The sequence below is a fragment of the Acinonyx jubatus genome, chromosome B4 (assembly GCF_027475565.1).
Source record: "Acinonyx jubatus isolate Ajub_Pintada_27869175 chromosome B4, VMU_Ajub_asm_v1.0, whole genome shotgun sequence".
Classification (NCBI taxonomy): Eukaryota; Metazoa; Chordata; class Mammalia; order Carnivora; family Felidae; genus Acinonyx; species Acinonyx jubatus.
In genome coordinates, this window is record NC_069387.1 from 53,249,668 (window position 1) to 53,269,524 (window position 19,857).

Here is a 19,857-nt window from a genome sequence, read left to right on the forward strand (position 1 = left end):
TCTGCCCTATGAATGTAATTGATGTGCCCACCCCCCGCCCCCACCAACGCCAGGCTTCAGACCCTTCACTGATGCCCCACTGCCCTTCCTTCCTAGTCCTTCCTTCCCTTCATCATCTGACCCGTGATTATTTCTCTAGCCTTATTCCTTGGTGCTGAATACTTGTGGGGCCTAGGGTTACTGAGTTAGGCCACACATTGAAAGTGCAAGGCTCAAATACAACAACAACAACAATCACAACAACAACAACAACAACAACAACAATGACAATAGTATCTTTACCTGCAGATGTCTCATCTTATTTCTGGAAGAGGTAGTGATGGGTACTAAAGTGGTGTGAGCAATAAACATTATGTCAGAAATTTTGGATTTGAGCCCTGGTTCTTCCGCTTGACTACATAAACTAGGGTAATTTGCTTAATCTCTCTAAGCCTCAGTTTCTGCATCTACAAGGAAACTTACTTGACTTCTCTTACTGAACCAATGTGAGAATTGGATGAGAAGATACAAACTATCACACACTCCTGGTGGGAGTGTAACTGGGGTCACCATTCTGAAGCACAGTCTTAGTGGAATTAAGAATGCACACACCCTCTCACCCCACAATCCCTCTACAAGGTGAACACTCCAAGGAAACTCCTGAATTCATAAGGAGGTCCTTATGAGCATATTCATCACAGGACTATTTGTGGTAGCAGGAAGTTGGAAGCTATGCCAGAGTCTTTTACTAGAGGGATATAGAATTAAAATGTGTCATATATGCACAATTAAATACTGCACAGAACTCAGAATAATAAAGTAGATTTACAGGAAGAAACATGGGTAGATCTAAGAAACAATGTTAAGTGGGAAAAGTAAAAGAACGATGAAGTGTATAGCACAATGCCATTTATGTTCATTTTAAAACCTGCCAAAATGAGTATATTTGTCAAGGATATACATATATCTATTAAGAATGTCAGATCATTTGCTCAAAACATTCCACTGGTTTCCTTTTTATTCAGGATTTGAGCCAAAGTCTGCATTTACAATAGCCTACAAAGTACCACAGTATTTATCACTGACCCAGCTACCTCTCAGCCTCTGTTTCTCTCTCTTCCCACTCATTTTTCTGTAGTCACTGGCCTACTAACCATTCTGGTCTCCTAACCCTGCCTCGGAGGAAACCTAATGAGGCTGTTAAATAATTATTTTCAAGTTCTCAGAGTTTCAGAGAAATGGAATTTAAATGAAGCATCTCCAGGGATTATATCAATCCCTCTGTATCCAAGCACAGCTCCTTCCTGTTCCCAAAGTATATAAATTCTCTCGGCCTTCTTCAATATCAAGACAATGAAAACTCTGGAGCCAATCAAGCCAGTGGCACCCCAACAAGTATAAAGTTTTTTGGATAGTTGAGCTTCCCCAGAGTTTCCAAACTTCTAACTCAGCAGACCTGGAATGAAGTAGGGGGCAGTCAGGAATACAAGTGTAGAAGCTCTGAGTTCAGAGTGGGAGCTTTAAATAATAGTGAGTGTGGTGCATGTGTACACCAACACTTCCACAGTGGAAACAGGTCAGAATACATATGCAAAGGTAAACAGGACAAAACTACTATGACACTGGGTCTGAGTCTCATATCCAAAGGTAGAAGAAATTAGTTAACAAATCCGAATGAAAAATGGAATCTTCCCATTTTCTCTTTCTGTTTGTGCCTTCTCTAGAAGTTTGTGTTCAATCATAGTCCTTCTTTTATTCATTCAACAAATATACTGATCCCATTTATTGAGCAATGTACATAAAGCGAAGGAAAACACAAATATCCCTCCATTCATGTTGCATATATCTTGCAGTAGGAAGCAAACAATAAACAAATAATTAATATGAATATAGATTGTGTTGGATTTGCAATCAGTGCTGTAGAGAAAAGGGAAGCAAGAAAAGGTTAGGATGTACTCAGAGGGGGTGTTGTGATTATGAAATGGGGACCCAAGACAGCTTCACCTTCACACTGTTGTGCAACCATCATCACCATCAGGTCTAGAACTTGTTCAACTTCCTCAGGTCAAACTCTGCACCCATTTAACAGTAACTCCCCATTATCCCCTCTGAGCAGACCCTGCACACCACCATTCTACTTTTTGTCTCTATAAACTTGACTAGGCTAGGTACCTCATGTAAGTGGAATTATACTATACTGTCCTTTTGTTTCCTGGGTTACATTTAAGCCTTCAAACATGTATAATTAAAATGGAACTAGGATATAGGAGAAGGCTGCTCTTCCTCCTCTCCTCAAGTAGCAAAGTGACAGTGAAAGTCTTAAATATTCATTCATTCAATAAATATTAAGCACCTTCTATTTTTTAAGAGTTTTGAGAGAGAGGGGGAGAGAGAGAGAGAGAGAGAGAGAGAGAGAGAACACAAGAGCAAGCTCATGAGAGTGAGTGGGGGAGGGCAGAGTGGATCCCAAGCAGGCTCCATGCTGTTAGCACAGAGCCTGAGGCAGGGCTCAAACTCACAAACCATGAGTTCATGACCTGAGTCAAAACCAAGAGTTGATGCTTACCTGACTGAGTGACCCAGACACTGCTCCAAACACCTTCTAAAAGCCAGTCCTAGTGCTTGGTGCTACAAAAAACAATGGTGAGGAAAAAGACATGTTCCCTTCTTACATGGCACTCATTGTCTTTCACAATGTTCTTATGTCATATTCCTGCCCAAAATGTGTAACCTGAATCTAATGATAAAAATGATCAGTCTATAGGGGCACCTGGGTGGCTCAGTTAGTTAAGCATCCCCCTTTTGATTTTGACTCAGGTCATTGCCTCATGGTTTGTGACATTGAGCCCTATGTCAGGCTCTGCTGCTCATAGCAGGGAGCCTGCTTGGGATTCTATCTCCCCCCTCTCTCTGCCCCTCCCCCACTCATTCTCTCTCTCTCTCTCTCTCTCTCTCTCTCTCTCTCTCTCTCTGTCAATAAATAAAAAATATAAAAAAAATCAGTCTACAAAACAACTTTCTACAGGAAGTTGACTTTCTAGAAAACAAATGACCTGTGCTGTTTAAAACTGTCAATGTCAGGAATGACAGTCTGAGGAACTGTTGCAGATTAAAGGAGAATAAAGAGACATGACAATGAAATGCAGTGTAGATCACTGGACTGCATTTGGATCAGGGAGAAACATTTTACTATAAAAAATTAGACAATTAGTAAATGTTGAATATGGATCATATTTCATACACACACACATACATTGGACAGAGCAAGCAAATGTGGGACAATATTAACTAACAATTGCTCAATCTTGATGAAAGCTAAAAGAGTGTTAATTGTACTATCCTTGCAATTTTCTGTAGGTTGTATATTTTTCCAACTAAAAAATGTAGGAGGGAAAGTAGAGTGTTCCACTAATAAATGTTATGGATTCTCCTTCCCTGAATGCCCTTTATAAACAAGCTTGCCATCACTTTTGGCTGGAACAAAACCCCACCGAGAATGACCTGGTACCAGATCAGGAACTTTAGATTAGAAGAGTGGGTGCAGGTAAAATTAATTTATCTTTGATTGACACCAAAATTGTCAACAAGCAAAAATACCTGAAAAGAAACACAACCTTGGCTCATGTTAACATGGTTATAAAAATTCCATAATCTTATTATCATTTTGTGGGATCACTAGCAAACCAAGGCCATAGAATTCAACCATAGAGGCATTTGGGAACATGTGCAGAAGCTGAAGGCAGAGAAAAAATTGTATCTGGCAAATAGGGGTACGAGGTATATGCAAGACCTAGGGATACATAAAGAGTGTGGTGAAGGAGAACGAGATTTGTTAAGCTAAAAGTAATGTACATGTTATTTCATTTAACCCCCATAACAGTTCAATAAAAAAGTATTTTTATTCCACTTTACTGACTGAGATGTTAGACAACTGTCCCAAGCTCATTTAGTCAGTACAAAGAAAAGCAGGAATTTAAAATTGGGTTTTTGTTATTTCAGAAACCATGTTCTTTCTACTGCAGCACCCTACCTCCACAAAGAGTGAAGACTGTACAGCATAGCTATCCAAGCAGTATTTGAGCCGGTTCTTTTATTTACACCAAGGTCACCTTCTGCTAATGTCTTCCCTTTCCTCCCGAATATATACTGATGGGCCAGAAATGGAGGTACTGAGGTCATTAAATCTGAAAGTGATATGTGGCCAGGTCTTGCTAAAATCCAAACCTAATATAGGGCCAAAATGTCTCCAGACTATCTTTTTAGCTGCCAAGAAAGATTCCAAAGCATCACCATAGCTGTTTCAATAGTTCCCAGATATGATTTTACAGCTAATTATAATTTCTGCTCACAACATTAGCCCATCTCCTTTTGCTTGGCTTTTAGTAGAAATATAGGATAGTAGATTTCTAGATGCCAAATATAAAAGTCCCCTTCTGAGACTCCCTTCATCATTCCATTCCAAATATTTTCTAGTCACTACCTCATTCTTTTTTTTTATTTTTTTAAGTTTATTAATTTATTTTGAGAGAAAGAGAGAGAAGAAGAGAGCGAGACAATCCCAAGAAGGCTACTCAAGGTTGGTACAGAGTCCAATGCAGGACTTGAACTCACAAACCATGAGATCATGATTAGAGCCAAAACAAGACTCAGATGCTTAACCCACTGAACCACCCAGGCACCCCAGTCACTACCTAATTCTTGAGAAAAAGAACTATCTTCGGTGCAGGTAGGGTTTGCTAAAGAAGAAAATGAAACCTTGATTCTCATTGTGTAAAGGAAGATGGGGATGGAGAGCAGACATTTTCTAAAATGGTAGCCTAAAGGCAGGAAGATGGTTGCAATTTCCCTGACAACATAAAAATCTCCAGTTTGGGCTTCCCAAACCTCAGTCTCACTCTAGGTTTCCAAATGCTGCTGGTACACACCGCCACAGAACATCTGCCACAAATGACGACAGCCCTGACTGGAACAGATGAGGGTAGGAAGGCAGATGGTGCCAGTTTAAGCAGGATGGTTTAACAAAACATCTTTTTAAGCCTCCTAGTTCACTTGGCCATTTGCTCCCCAGACTTGGCTTCCAACCACGAGCAGATTGAGAATGTTCACCAGAGAATGGCAAAACCCAGAGGAACCAGTACCATAAAAATGTCAGCTCACTAGTCAATCCAAAATGTGATTAATCCTTTCCAGAGCTAAAATGGCAGAGAGATGCTGATAAAAGGACTTCAGCTATGTCAGAGTGATCATTCCGGCTTGATTGTGGTTGAAAACTAGAGACTGCCCTAGTATTATATATATATATAAATATATATAATATATATTTATATATATATATTATATATGGGCATAAGTGTTCCCCATTGTTACCCATGTCTGTGAGCAGCTCAGAGCTCATGGCACCTAGAATATTGTTAGTATTTATTAATCATCCATGGAAATAAGAACAAAGACCACTGCATATCAGGCATTACTACACACCTCTGTCTATTTTTGGATCTCCTCATTATTTTTTTAAACTTATAAATGAATATGGGCTTGAAATAAAGAGTAGTAGACATTCTGAATATGCTGTTAGTATAGGAAGATCAACACAGAAGATAAAGGATTGCCTTTCTATTTTAGTTTAAGAAGGAAGAAAACCCCAAATATGTCTAGAAACAAGAGGATTGACAAAGCATCTAAGGATCCTGACTTTCTTATTCAGGGAAATTCCATAAAAAATTGGAAGTGAGAAATTCCAGCTGAACTCATTGGTTTCAGATATTTGGGGATCACAAACTTAGCCCTCAATTCAATTCAGTTGACATGAAGTCACAAGGTGCACTTAGCACCTTGTCCACACTAGGCCTCGATCTAGTAGGTTTTTATTGTTTGCAAATAGTGTACATCCAGGGCCAGCCTCCTGCCATACTCCCTGGTCCACCCTCCTTGTCCATATTGGTAACTTGAATACCGAGATTCTCTCAGCTCTCACTCACATTCACCCAGCAGCCATCATAAAATATTGCCCTTGAAGCAGAATAAAGCCCCAAATCACCTTCTTACTGACCACTGCATTGCACCAGATTACTGAAGTATGAGTGCTCTCTACCCTCTTTATGAAAATGACACTTTCCTCATGTCTTAAAAAGACATACACATACACACACACACACACACACACGCATACACACACGACACATACTCTCTCTCTCTCTCTCTCTCTCTCTCTCTCTCTCTCTCTCTCTCTCTCCAGATGTATAGTTTTCTATTCTCTATTAAGTCCAAACTTCTAAGATCGTACTTCTACGTCTTTCTTTTCACTGTTTTTCTATCACTTACTCCAATTAAACTTTTCTGTGGCTCTTGCTTCAACAGGACAATTCTTTCTTCATGCATGCACATCATGCTAGCATTAACATCAGCCCTCACACAGGCTGTCCCTCTGTGTCCAGAACACACTCTTTCCAAACCCTGTTCAACATGAGCTTCCTTCCAGAAGCTTCTCTTGGCAACCTACAGATAGGTATCTTATCTATCCAGTATGCTCTCCTTGCCCCCTGCTGTCCTCTCACTAATGTCCAGTGGCATAACTCACTGGCCTAGAATTTTGCCCTTAGACAACACCCAGTTAAGAAATATGGTAGGAGTTGTAGACGGTAAGGTGGAGCCCAGGGACAGAGTTTTTGGCTCATGATGCTTTCAGCTTGACTTTCCTTTCCCAGCTGATATCTGAGATACAAAGAGTTACTTGGCCACGGCCAAGGAAGTACCCCAGGCTCTATGGCCCAGTTTGGCGATGTCAGAGATCTGACACGAGAACTGAAGTCCAAGTAAAATATTAATAGGTGCAACCAAGATTTGAGCTCGAAGGCATGGAAGCTTTCGAATGGTCTGCTCATTAGATAAAGAGGAAACTCAGCCACCTCTTCTAACTCACCTACCTACCCTAACACTCCCAGCACTACACTTCTCACATGACATCCCAGTCAGGAAAAGTATGAATTTCAAGTCAGTGAAAACCCATCCTGATGCAGACTAAGACACTCCACACCAATTGTATGTAGACCAAATTTCTTCACCCAAATGTAGACTAAAATCTATTTAGATGTAGACCAAATAATCTTTGCTTCATTCCCACAATACCCATGGGGTCCCTGGTACACGCAGACACAACACTAGTATCATTGAATAATTATTTGGGTACACAATCAGATAGCCAGACCTTCTCTACAGGTTGTATAGACTCTACATTCTCTGGTATCTTTCTGGGATAGTTGTGAACAAGACACCCTTTCTTAGTTCCTGTGGGATAACTGCATTAAATGCAACATTAATCACTCATGTTTTCACTCATATAGGCTAGTTTCAGGCAGAATCCAGTTTTGGAAATTCTTTTTTTTTTATTTATCTATTTTCTTTGCGAGAGACAGAGACAGCACGAGCAGGTGAGGGGCAGAGAGAGACATCGGGAGAGAGAAAATAATGAGCAGGCTCCACACTGCTAGCACAGTGCCCAATGCAGGGCTCAAACTCACAAAACCATGAGATCAGGACCTGAGTCGAAACCAAGAGTTGGATGCTTAACTGACTGAGACACCCAGGTGCCCCACAGTTTTGAAAATTCTTAACATTTCTCTATCCCACCAAAACAAGATGATCATCTTGACAAATTAGAAAATACTGATCCTCTGCTTCTAGAGGTTTTCAGAAACTAGATGAGATACCAGGAAGAATCAGAATGAGATTTTCCAAACAAGAATCCTAAGGAGACCAGGGGAAAGCCAGGAAGGGTGTACAATAAGGGATTAGAAAATGATATGATATATTGATGTCAACAGTGAAAATCAATTTTTTCTCTACTTCTTGTGATTTTCTACTTCCTTTTCCTCAACCCTGAATCCTGTTGACACCTAATAAAAGTCCTCAGGAGAAAGTATTAGAAGGAAATCCATATTCCTGTCCACCTTATTTTCCAAACTACAATTGTAACATAGGATGGCCATTGTTTACAATGAGCCCTGATACACACTCATTTTTATCAAGAAGCTTTGTTAAATAGCTATATTTTGCCCCCCAATCCTTGCTTTCCTTGTAAGAAGAGAATCTAGAAATCCATGCAGTGTCCAATCCACCACTACACTCTGGCTCCACTTTCAGACTAGCAGTTTTGAGTGGTCAGAGCCTATGGCTCCTTCTTCCATGTACTTCCTCCCAATATTCACCCTCAGTAATATACTGCACACAAGGTGGCTTTGGAAAGGCCGACTATCTCTCTGGTATCTTTCTTCGTATCTTTAAATGTGTCCTCTCCTTTCATGTAAGGACTCAGCTGTCTTTCTCTCTGTCCTCTCTCACCAGAGTGTGCTTGGTTCTTCTTATAACCCTAGGTATCTGCTCCACACTACCACCAGCTCCGTTGGAAAGTTGTTTTGTTTTGTTGAAGGGAAGACACCAGATCATCTGGGTCATATGTAAGTTGTATCATATCTCAGAGTTCTTATCCAAATATAGATCAGTATGACTTCTCTGCCAAGATCCATCTGCCTCACCCCAGGTCAGGAAACATAATGAATGTACAACAGAGTGACAGCCACCAGCCTTAAGGGATAATCTTTATCCCTCTTCCCTAGTTTTTTCTAAAGTCCAATCTGCTTTGTGATTTCTGTGATGAAAAAAGAAAAAAAAAAAGGAAGAGGATAAACCAAAAACTATAATCCAAAAATAATAGTCATCAATTTGCAATATACTTGGTGAAGGATATTTGCCTCTACACATGATTTTGCTTAAACTAAGGTTAAAATGAATCTGCCTTCTGGAAGCACTTACCACGTACCCATTGATAATGGAGAAAAGTTGCCCAATAAATTCTAGAAGGTAAAAGAAAGACAACCTAGGAATCAATATTTGCCACATTTAATCCATAAAACAGGCTTCATGCATAGATAAGTGTTGTCTGGGATTCTGGTGTTGGAGTACTGCCCACAGTATACATGACATGGGGGAGTGGGGGAGGGTGGAGAACAGTTTAAGACTCCAAGGGCCTTGAGGAGTTGCAAATAGGTTTTGTGATAAGAACAAACTGCCTCTTGGAGACCAAGTAAGTCAGACCTATTTTCAACTTCTCTTCCAATCCTTATTAATTAATATGCCTATCATGAATATAAAATTCATAGATTCCAAAAGAAAAAAAAAACAGAGCCTTCAGTTTTCAAGGTTTATTTAGCACTGGTTCATAACAATATGCTTGGGAACTCAGATGAGCCTTCATACAGTTTTAAAGATCACTAGGCAGCCACACCCCAGTGGAACTTGATAATCTAGTCTCCTACAGCCTGCCCTGGCCTATAATCAATCCCTACCACCTTTCTGACTTAGATAAGAGAGGCAGTGAGATATGCTCAGCAATAAAAAAAAATAGATATTTAGCTCCTTAAGCATGGAGGAAAAAGTACTCCCTCTTGATGATAGACCACTTTATCAAACTGGACCTGCTATTCTACAAAGTCCACTCCAATGCCTTCCCTAAAAAGATATGATACAGAGACTTTCAGAATCTCCTGTGAGAAAGTGTGGCAAAACATGAAAGAGGCAGCAGAGCCAGGTGGAAGAATCTTCATTCATTTAAAGAACATGTCTAAGGATACTATGTGCTTGGCTCAGTGGGAAAGACAAAACTGATAAAGCAAGCCCTGCACCAGGTCACAAAGGAAAGGCCAAGAAGAAGGGCAGGGCAAAGAAGTTGGAAGGACTCTGGAGAGGTAACACCAAAGAATAACCTTCCCTCATATTTTCCTCAACAGAGCTGAGAACATTTTTGGTCTGGAAGAGAACAGAGTGTAGGCTTCCAAATCACTCTGACCCCAACAAACCTGTTTGCCCTTCCCAAATTTGAAAGGCTTCTGGTCTGCCCCCTCAGTCCACAGTCCAGCCATGAAATACTTTCTGCTCAAACCCACAGGGCATAGACAGCCAGCAGTACTCCAAGGTCAGCTTTCTTCCTCTCTGGCTCCGTCTAAGTTTTTTTTTTGCCAACTGTATAAACACAAAAAAGTCACTTACCAATGGAATTTTCCTACCTCAGAGGAGAAAGACCTGATGAGAAAGTGCAAGCCAAACCCAGGGAAAGGTAAGAACTTGGCCAAGTAGAGTCAGGCTTGGGAGTTAAGTGCAGCTGTGCCCACGGGGAGTTGGGGAGTCGTGGCCCTGGAGATGTCAGGCACTGGGGAGGTGGGGCCTCAGTGGAGGCAGGGCTCTAAGGAGGCTGGGCCCTTGAGGAGGTGAGGATTTGGAGAGGCCACGGCCTGGGAAGGGTGGGAAAGGGTAAAGGAGATTCCTTAACTGGAATCTGGGAGGAAATCTGGAGGTGGGCAATGGAAGACTAGTGGGGCCCTGCACAGGTGAGGAGGTGGACTGAGGGCTTAAACGGGACTTTGTTGCAGACTGTGACAGCCAGATGTGAATTTAGAAATAAACAACCTTCACAGAGTCCTGCATATGGAGGAAGTGGTGGTTTGCAGGAGGAGATTGTGGAGAGCCAGTTGGAGCCAAGCCTGTGGTAATTGGGAAGCCAGTACAAGATCCAGTTAGAGTCCACTCAGCAGTCCTTTAAACAGGATAGAAAGCACCCCTCCTCCACCAGCCACCTCTCACAGGATCTCCTATTATGTTCGTCAAACACTCCTATCCATAGGTTCCTCAAACACTCCCATCCATGCCATCCATATCCATCCACTCACCCTAGTTTCCCATCATTCCAGAAATAAAACTAAAAGGGAACTGGCTTGAGCTTCACCACAAAGGATTTACTGATACAATCATTCAGTGTTTATAGCACATTCTAACTGAGTATGCATTGAGCATTGTGCTAGAGGAAGTAAGGACAAAGATATAGTCCCAGGGTACAGAGCTTCATGTTCTAGACGTTCAAAACATAGGGTTCTAAGACCCGGAACAATGACCAAAGAAAGGTTCCTCCTTATTCCCAGAACATTAATCTTCAAACAGAGGCAAGACTCTCAGAGACAAAGAAGGTACTTAGAAACAGAGGGATGAATGCACAAGTGATAGACCCAAGAAGCCTTGTACCTCAGGGAAACAGGGCACCACTGCTGCTACTTGATAGTGCCGAGAGTCCTCTAAACCCTAAAGTAGGTTCCTTAAAGACTTGGGTGTAGTTTCAGGGAGGGGAGAGAAGGGCAGTGGCAGGTCCCTAAAGGGACAGAGTATTTACTACCTATACTAAGACAGCACATTGAAATTGGAACAGAAAGAATTGTTCCATTTGTAAGGAAGAACCTCCAACTGAGGAAAACCTACAAATTACATTGACCCTGCCCTAACACATCTCCAGTAAGTATGGGACAAGGGCACTAACTGAGCACCTCCTTTGTTCCAGGTACTATGCTGGGTAGTGGATGAGAGGCCCAGCCAAGACTATGGAGCCAGAATTCCTAGAGGCAAAGGAGATAGGCAGGAACTGGAAGGATGGCTGTCATGACAGAACAGTAGGGGAGGGGCATCTATGTGTTTGATTTGCATCTATTCCAACAGTCCTAGGATGTCTTCCCCTGCTTCAAGCTGAAATTTTTCCCAGATGTGCATCTGCTTGAGGGAAAAAAGGGAAGGTGCAGGGGAAGAGTCTCCCATTCCTTGCATCTAGTCCCAAGGCAATCTTTTCCATTCTCCCTGTGCTATTCACTACCTGCTGGGTAGAGAGTAGGTGGCGGGGGGTGGGGGGGTGGTGGTGTGGGGAATGCCAGGGCCTCCATACAATCAGCAGGTAATGAAAAAGGCACCCTCCTTCCCTCCCTCCCACAGGCTACCAGGGGTCCTCAGCCTGGATCTGTATCCATGCACCACCTTTGGTGGCCAAGCCCTTCCAGGTGGACTTGTTGCCATTTCTCGATGCTGCCAAGGAGTCTTCCACCATCACTCTTGCCTTTGCTGTGGTGCCCCGGCCTGACCACTGCCTCCACAGTGGACACAGCAGCTCTGAAGCCCCCACTTGTGTCCATACCCACAATCCCAGGCTGCTGTCTCTGCACCCTTGGCCTTGTAGACCCAACCTCAATGGTCGCCCAAGCCTGGATTGCATCTGTCTGGGAGAAGAAGACAAAGAGAAAGGGGCCCTACATGTGCACCCTTTCCGCAAAGGAGTTCCAGATGGCTACAACCTCCAGAGGCAGGAGGGCATCCACAGTGAGAGCCAAGGCTGGCGGGGTCCCCTCAGGTGCTATGGAGATGCCCACTGTGGTGCCCTGAGCCACCCGAGAGTTGCCAATTGAGCAGAGTTGGCAGGGAAGGGGAGACATGGGTGAGGGGCAGCGGAGAGGCCATTGGTGGACAGTGACTAGGACTGCTTTGAGAAAGCACATCTGGAAGAAGCACACCTGTGAAATGACATGCTTGGCAAGGCTTTTCTGCACTCTCCTGATGAAGTGCACTCTTTCCTTTCTCTGTCCTCTCTCCACAAAAACAGCTCCCTACTCCCCCAGGCTTCTCTCTCCCCCAGTTCACCTCTCCACACTTCATACCTGCCAAGTTTTGTGGCTCAAGTTATGCAGATTTTTGTGTTAATCCTAAGATCCATTTCCTGAGTGTGCAAAAAATGGTTCGGTGCTGATCTAGCTGCGTTTCAGGGATGAGACAAGCTCAGGGTCTCCATGCTACTCCACCATCTTAACTTGGTCTCGCTAAGTTTTAATGTTTTGTTTCTCCTTCTCCTCTCTCCTCCCTATCAGACCTGACCCCACCCACCTGTCTCCTCAGTTGTGTTGAAGCCCACAGGATTGTGGGCAGGGGTGGCAGAAGAAAGGAGTGGCTACTACCCTCACCCCTTTTCCTCCTTGTACTCTCCCCTGCCCTGCCTCCAGTGATGTGTGACTCTTTCCTTGATTGTCCTTACTCTCCTCCTTCCACCCCCACTACTGTCTACTACCTTTCCCTGGGAAGATGGTGCTTTTCTTTTTTGGGGGGGTTGGAGGAGTGGAAGGAGGGGAATCAAAGATTCTGTCCCAGAGACCAGAATACGTGAGACTGGAGAAGGTGAAAGAAGCAGGTAAGGCAAAGGTTTTGCCTTCATATGGTAGGATTGTTTGGGGTCAGGCCCTGAACATTTTCCTACTTGAAAATCTGTTACAGTAAAACAAGTCAAGAGGAGAAAAAGAAGGAGCAAGTAGGGTGAGAGGCAGGAAAGGACATGGGATTTCAGTGTACAGGCTCAACTGGGGGGACCCAGGGACTACAGGGGCTTCCTAGAAGTGGGGGGATGCAGCCACCTTGTTCCCATCCCTCTCCCAGCCCAATTGCAGCTCTGGACTGTTCTCATCTCCCTCCCCTGGGACAGAAGCTGTGGCCCCACAATGTCATTGCCTTCCTGTATCCCCTGCATGTTCCCATCATTCACTGCCTTCTTTTGCTTTGACCCATTACAATAAATTTTAAACTAAAATAACAAAGAAAGGGACAGAACTGTCCCAAGGCCGGGGGTAGGGGTGGGGTGGGGGATGAATGCAGAGGGTTCAGAGTTGGGGGCATAAGTCTCTCCTGGAGAAAGGAACAGAATGGGGGCCTGGCAGTTGGAGCCCACCCAGGTGATTTTACATGAAGTATCTGAGCCTGAAGGTATGGGAAGAGGGGAGAGGAGAGGAGGCAAAGGTGTGAGCCAGACACAGGGGAAGAGTCTGAAAGACACAGAGATAAGAGAAGCAAGGAAGAGAGATGGAAGGGAGGATAAGAGAGGGAACATGGATCTGAGTCTGGGGGAGGGAAGCAGGGAGGGAGACAGTCAGAAGGAAGAGTTGATGGCAGACTCAGTCCTGGAATATCTCAGATCAAAAACTGTTTGGAGTCAGAGACACAGACAGACAGACAGACAAATCTGCCTGAAAGAGATGAAGGTGAAGGAGGCAAAGTAGGAAGGAAGAAGAGAGGGCTATGGGTTGGCGGTGGGGAGGGAAGAAGACAAAGAGAGAGAAGGAGGCTGGTATGGAACAGGAGGAGAGAGCCAGGTCAGGGAGGGGGACATATATTGGCTTTATGATCCTCTTCCATCTCACCTGGCTCCATGCTGAGCTGGTTCCCTCTCAGGTGCTGCTAGGTGGCGGATGTGCCCAGAAAGCTGACAAGGTGAAGTTACTGCCATCATTGCCCCAGGCTCCTTCCCAGTGTCAAACAGTGATCCCAGAGACCGCTATATGTATATGAAGACTACTTCCCCTACCATCTCCCCCCAAATGCCACAGCCAAAAGATTCCTGAAGCACAGTGCTAAATGTTTCATGGTTAATGCAGCCTGGCACAGAGCGTGAATGAGGGAGTGGAGGCCAAGAAGAAAGCGAAGCAGAGGCAAGCAGGCAAGAGGGGCTGACAAGCTCTGGAGAAAGTGCTGGGGACAGATTGGTTTGGAATCACATGGGGAAGAGGGAGGAGAGGGTAAGAATCGGGACTATGCCTGCATTGAGAGCTAAATAAGCACCATGCAACGTATAAGCAAAATAACATACTAGTGACTGTCCATTAATTTGGGGTCAACAATATAGCCACCTTCTGAGGTGTCACCATCAATGCCTTCAAGCAGCTTTTCACTAAAGGGCCTCCCAAAATATACATATAAAACTCACAAAAGGAGAAACTGAGGCATAGATTAGAGACCTTGAATCCAGTGTACATGCCTCAATCTAGGTTTCAAGGAAACAGTGATAAAGCGACCAGACAAATTTGTAAGGACCTAAGAGTTTAATGGCAAGCCGGACTCTACCATTTCCCCCAAGGGTTTCCTGGGGCTCTACAAAGACTAGCTCCCCAGCTCGTCTCAGGGCCATAGGAGACCCTAAGAACATTAACTCAAGCAATCTAAAGGGGAATTACTCTCTCTCCCCGCCTTCCCTGCCAGCCACCTTTGAGGGTCTCAGAGGCCAGAAGCCTGGTTATAGCTAGAGCCCTAGGAGTCTCTTTAGCAGCAGTAGGGAGGGGAGACAGGTAACCTTCTAGAAAAGTCCTGCAGAGAAAACCAGGGAGCAAAAACCACCAGCTCCATCCCACCCCATGGGCATATAGAAGTTTAATAAATATTATAATGTCCAGGGCTCCATGCATTTAAAGTCAGGAGTTGGGCAATTATATTTTTTCTCCAAGTTCTACCCTTTACCCTCTCCCTCCCCCATGAACATACATCTTTTATGAAACACACTGAACCAGATCCTGGACATTAGCATTTGTCTTCTCTAGAAAGATGGGATTAATTTCAGCAAAAGAAATTTAGGATACACTTTAGAAAGAATATCCTTAGAGGTAGGGTTGGTAAATGCTAAAACCAGACACACACACACACACACACACACACACACAGCACCTAAATAGAAAAGGAAAGACCTTCCTATACTGCCTGTGGGATGGACCTCCAGATGATGTGTCCCACATCAGGGAACCAAATATTGTCTCTCTAAATAGTAGGGAGTTAATTAGTGTCTAACCCTTAGCTCAAGGAGGGAAATGATTGTTTCCCTCCCTCAGTCATAGCAAATCTTCTGAAGAAGGATTACACAGCCTGTATGTAAAAGCCCACATGTAGAAGCCTAGTTTGCTGTCCTATCCCCTGAGGCTTCCCTCTCCTGTCGGATCTCAACCTCTCAGCCCCTCTCAGTGTCCATTCTTACTCGCCCTGTGAGCCCAGCCCAGGGGGAGGGAAAGCACCCCAAGGGAGGAGAAGACAGGGTCCTGTTCTCTCGGATGTGAGAAGAGAGACATACAAGACAAGAAACCCTGGGGAGAGAAAAGCATATAAGTTAATAGAGTGTAGCCAGATCTGTTGAGGACTGAGGGAACTCTGGAAAGGAGGATGGAAACAGAGATGGAGAGTACAAGGCAAGATCAGAGGGAAGGAAATGCCAGATTTAGAGAGTGGGTGTGTGAAGGACTTGGAAGACAGGAGACTGATCTGCTCAGCAGGAATGGAGAGAATCAGCTGAGAAGATATCGAAGATGAGCATGAGGATGGTTTAAAATGCCTAATGCATTTAGATATGTACATCTTTACAACTATACACAGTTCTTTGGCATAAATCTCATGTTATCCTCAATACCAGGCTACAGGAGCAGGTTTTAGTGTGGCTATTTTACACATAACGCAACTAAGGCAGAGAGGTTATGGAACTTGCCTCAAGTCACAGAGCTGGTAAGGGGCTGAGCAAAGAATCAAATGACTGCACTGTGGTGCCCCTACCTACAGTTTCTGCCCTGGGAAGCAGCCAGGCTTGGAACCTGTTGTGTGAGGGAGAAGTGACCCCCAGAGGGCAAAAGACCTGCCTCCTGGGGCCCCTCTCAGCATGTTCTGCCCAGGAGAACTTGGCCAAGTTGAGGCCTCATCTGGGAAGTGGGGAGGTCATACCTTACCCTCTGAATATGAAAGGCTAAACCAGATCATTTACTGAAGTTCCTTTAGCTTTAAAATACAGAATTCAGTCCATGGAAGGGGTGGATGAGGGGATAACCAGGATAAAGGTCTCAAAGCCTCAGTCTTACCATTACCCCTCCACACCCCATTATGTCTCCCGTTCCTTCTTTCTGTATCCTGACCCCCAGTGGCCTCTTCCCCACCTGTCTAGGCCCTGGCAGTTGTCTCCCCCCAGCCATGGCTCACTAGACTATACAGTCCAGGCTCAGGCAGCCTCACAGAACATGAGGACACATCAGGGCCGTGACATCAGCCTAGCTTCTCAGCATCTTGTCCACCCAGCCCGGGGTCACGGTGGAGTTATAACCATGGTATATTTTACATTGCTACCCCACATAGAGCAGACCCTGTCTCCTCCATCCTTCTGCCTTCCTAACACACATTCCCTAACACACGCATCACCACCCACACACACACATGCACACCTGCATATTTCCTCCTCATCTGTCTCCAAGGTTCACATTCTGTACCAAAAGATCTTGCACTTACTGAGAGCTCTGACTTATCTGACCCTCTCCTCTCCATTTTCCTGCTCCTTGCTAACTAAATGAGTATCATTCTCCTTGTCTCTTAGTAAACCTTCTGCAGTTCTGTGTCTTCCTTCATCTTGCCTCTTTCGATCATTGATAGTCATCTATCACCTAAGTCATAGGGCTTTGTTTAGTAGTCCTTGACCACTCAGCTCACAAACATTTGCTGAGGGAACTCCCAGAGCTGTATGTTTTTCTGTTTGGTTCTTGGCCTCATCTCCAGCTGCCAGGAGCTCCCCCAGGGCAGGACACCTGCTCCTCCCTCTGGGTCTCCCCTCAGTGCCCAGCACACATATAGAGGGTAGAGTGTGTGACTCACTGATTCTGCTCCCTAGGAGAAAGGAGGGAACTGAGTAAGAAACCCAAGCAGGGACATCATCTAAGCCTACACTTCCCTGTGAGGTTTAGTATCAGGGAAGCAGGCAGCTGGAGGGAACCAATCTCTAGTGGGACAGTGCTTTCCTTTAGAAATCCCAGGACACCTGTGCATTTGTGTGTGTGCATGTGCGTGTGTGTGCGTGTGTGTGTGTTCGCATGCGAGCACACCTGACATGCAGGGAGGGGAGAGGAATATGTGGATATGAGGCTCCAGGAGTCCAGATCCTGTCTGGAGATGAGAGTACATGGGGAGCTGACTTCCACACCCTCTGTAGCCCCAGTGGACACAGACCCATGACTGCAGGGATAGAGGGCAGCCAGCTCTGCCACCACAGGATGAATGTAGGATGGACTTTGGGCAGCTTCCATCCTCCCTGGGGTCCAGTGCAGAAATCACATGGTTTCCTGTGTTCTGGTTCAGTCCAGTCCCCACCTTCCCTTCTTGTCCACATTCACGGGCATTTCCTGTGTTCAGAGTTTAGAGCACTCTTTAGGCTGAACCATATGAAATTCCTGATAGTTAGTTTTGGTTTATGCAGTCAATTACTTTGGTTCTTCTCTCTTTTAAAAATCCTTTTTACACCAGGCTAAGGAGACAGGGGAACAGTTTGATGAAGGGCAAAAAATAAGAGCTAATATTTATTGAACACATACTATGTGCTGAGTGTGTTGCATCTTTATCACAGCACTAATTCTCACCACAGTCCCCTAGAAATAATTATGCCCCTGCAATTATTTCTCACCTTTTACAGGTGAGTGGGTCCAGGTGAAGAGACTACATGGGGAGTAACAGGGCTGAGATTCCAACTCAGCCCAAGACCTCCTGCTTCACCACTCTCCACCCACACACCCAGGGGAGTCCTGGAAGAGATGGGACCCAGAAGGCGATGCCTGCAGATTCACAAGAAGGGAGAGGAGGAAACAAACCACACTGGAATTCTGGCAAGACCAGAAGAGCCCCTGTGGAAGGGAGCTGGGGCAAAGACCAGTGACCACAGCTGAAAATAGCAGCTTGCTATTCTGTTTACCTCCTTGGCATGACCTTAGTGAAGGACAGATGAAGGAAGAGAAGAGATAATGATACTTGGACAGCCAGGGCTCCTGCCAGGTGCCACTACTCCTGCAGACAGACAGACAGACACAGAGACACACATACACAACACACACCTTTGCACATATGCTGCCCTCTATTTGATGCATCCACACAGATGGAAAGACAAGAGCCTAGGTCACAAAGCCACTTGGCACAAAACTACCTGCATATACATCTTGCCCTCTAACACACACACACACACACACACACACACACACACACACACACACACAGCAGACATGCAAAATACATCTCTGGGTACCCTCCAGTGGGCCCCAATACCTCTCCTAGAAAATTCAGAACATCCAGCCTGGCTGTCAAAATCTGCCTGTCTCCATTCCTCTTCATTCTGGTTCCCCAATCCAACGGTTTATCCAGGCCAGCAAACTGTGTCCGGCCTGCCTTATGGTTTGTTCATCCTGCTTCACAAGTAACAGAGAGAGGTTCTCTTCTTCTTTTCCTCCTCTGCCCTATGTTCTGTTGGGTTTCTCCTTCTACACCCACCCATGAGTCCCCTCCTCCAGGCAGCCTTCCCTGATGAACTAACTGACTCTGATTCTGAATGTGCCCTTGTCCTTCGCACTTGTTGGTCTGTACTGGGTGCGTGTCACCACTCAAAGGTAACTTTGCATATTAGTTGCCAGGGAGGGGAACATAAGCTCCCCAAGGGCAGGACCATTTGAGCAAGTATTTCAGGCAAATGCAGGCCTCACCCTCCAGCCTCACCAGGCTGGGAAGGGAGCCCTACTACCTGATATCACAGACAGGAACATTAATCTGGGCTCCAGCAGCCACCAGGAATGTCTCCCTGTGTCACATGCTGCAAGTATCTCCTTTGAATGACCTTTCAGAGACATTTTGGAGGAAGGCACATCATCCACTGTGTCTTCCCACATTAACCTGGTTTTTAACTGGAAATACTGCTTCCCAGCAGGGTCCTCACCTTATTCTCCAGCCTCTGGGAAAACTTTGCAATTCTCAAAAATTAGATCCACCCTAAAGGACAAACATGTGTCTCTGGTGAGGATGCTTAGAGCTGTGCTGCAGGCTGTGAAGGTGACCCCACAGAGGATGCCAGGTGACCAGGCACCTGCAGCAGCAGTTGTAAGTGCTCCAGTTTAGAAGATGTTTGTGTGGAATAAGTTCATTGTACCTAAATAAAAGAGAGAGAGACAAGGAGAGGCTTGAGGTCCGCTGAAAGTGCTTTGCCTGAAGAGTGTGGGGTGTACAGAACAGTAAGCCTGGGAGCTTTGCTCTGCATCCCTGACCAGAACTGCCCAGTGGCTCCTTACAAACCTCACACATGCACATGGGGCATCGGGTCCAGGGAGGGTATGCGGCATGCCTTTTACTACAGGAAGGGGAACAGAAAATATGTGTGTCTCTCTTTTATCCCCTCATAACCTCTAACCATTCTTGTACATAGGAAGCGCTCAATAAAGT

The 19,857-nt window shown here is 44.9% G+C and overlaps 2 protein-coding genes across 13 annotated transcripts in view; both read right to left on the reverse strand.

Annotated features, from left to right (window-relative positions):
* The window catches only part of LOC106977150 (cationic amino acid transporter 3-like), a 29,816-nt gene extending 19,645 nt beyond the window's left edge, over positions 1-10,171 (reverse strand). For 10 of the 11 annotated variants that reach the window (XR_008300162.1, XR_008300164.1, XR_008300160.1 and 7 more), the window contains exon 1: positions 10,021-10,171. The gene's annotated coding sequence lies outside the window, so the exon portion shown is untranslated. The remainder of the gene's footprint in view (positions 1-10,020) is intronic. The other variant, XM_053225966.1, reaches the window with a different exon arrangement.
* The window catches only part of LOC113592989 (cationic amino acid transporter 3-like), a 279,152-nt gene that overhangs the window by 104,443 nt on the left and 154,852 nt on the right, over positions 1-19,857 (reverse strand). The window contains exon 6 of one of the 2 annotated variants that reach the window (XM_053225963.1): positions 17,074-17,274. The exons of the other annotated variant lie outside the window; for it this stretch is intronic. The gene's annotated coding sequence lies outside the window, so the exon portion shown is untranslated. Of the gene's footprint in view, positions 1-17,073; positions 17,275-19,857 lie in introns of those variants that run through there. 2 annotated transcript variants of the gene reach the window in all.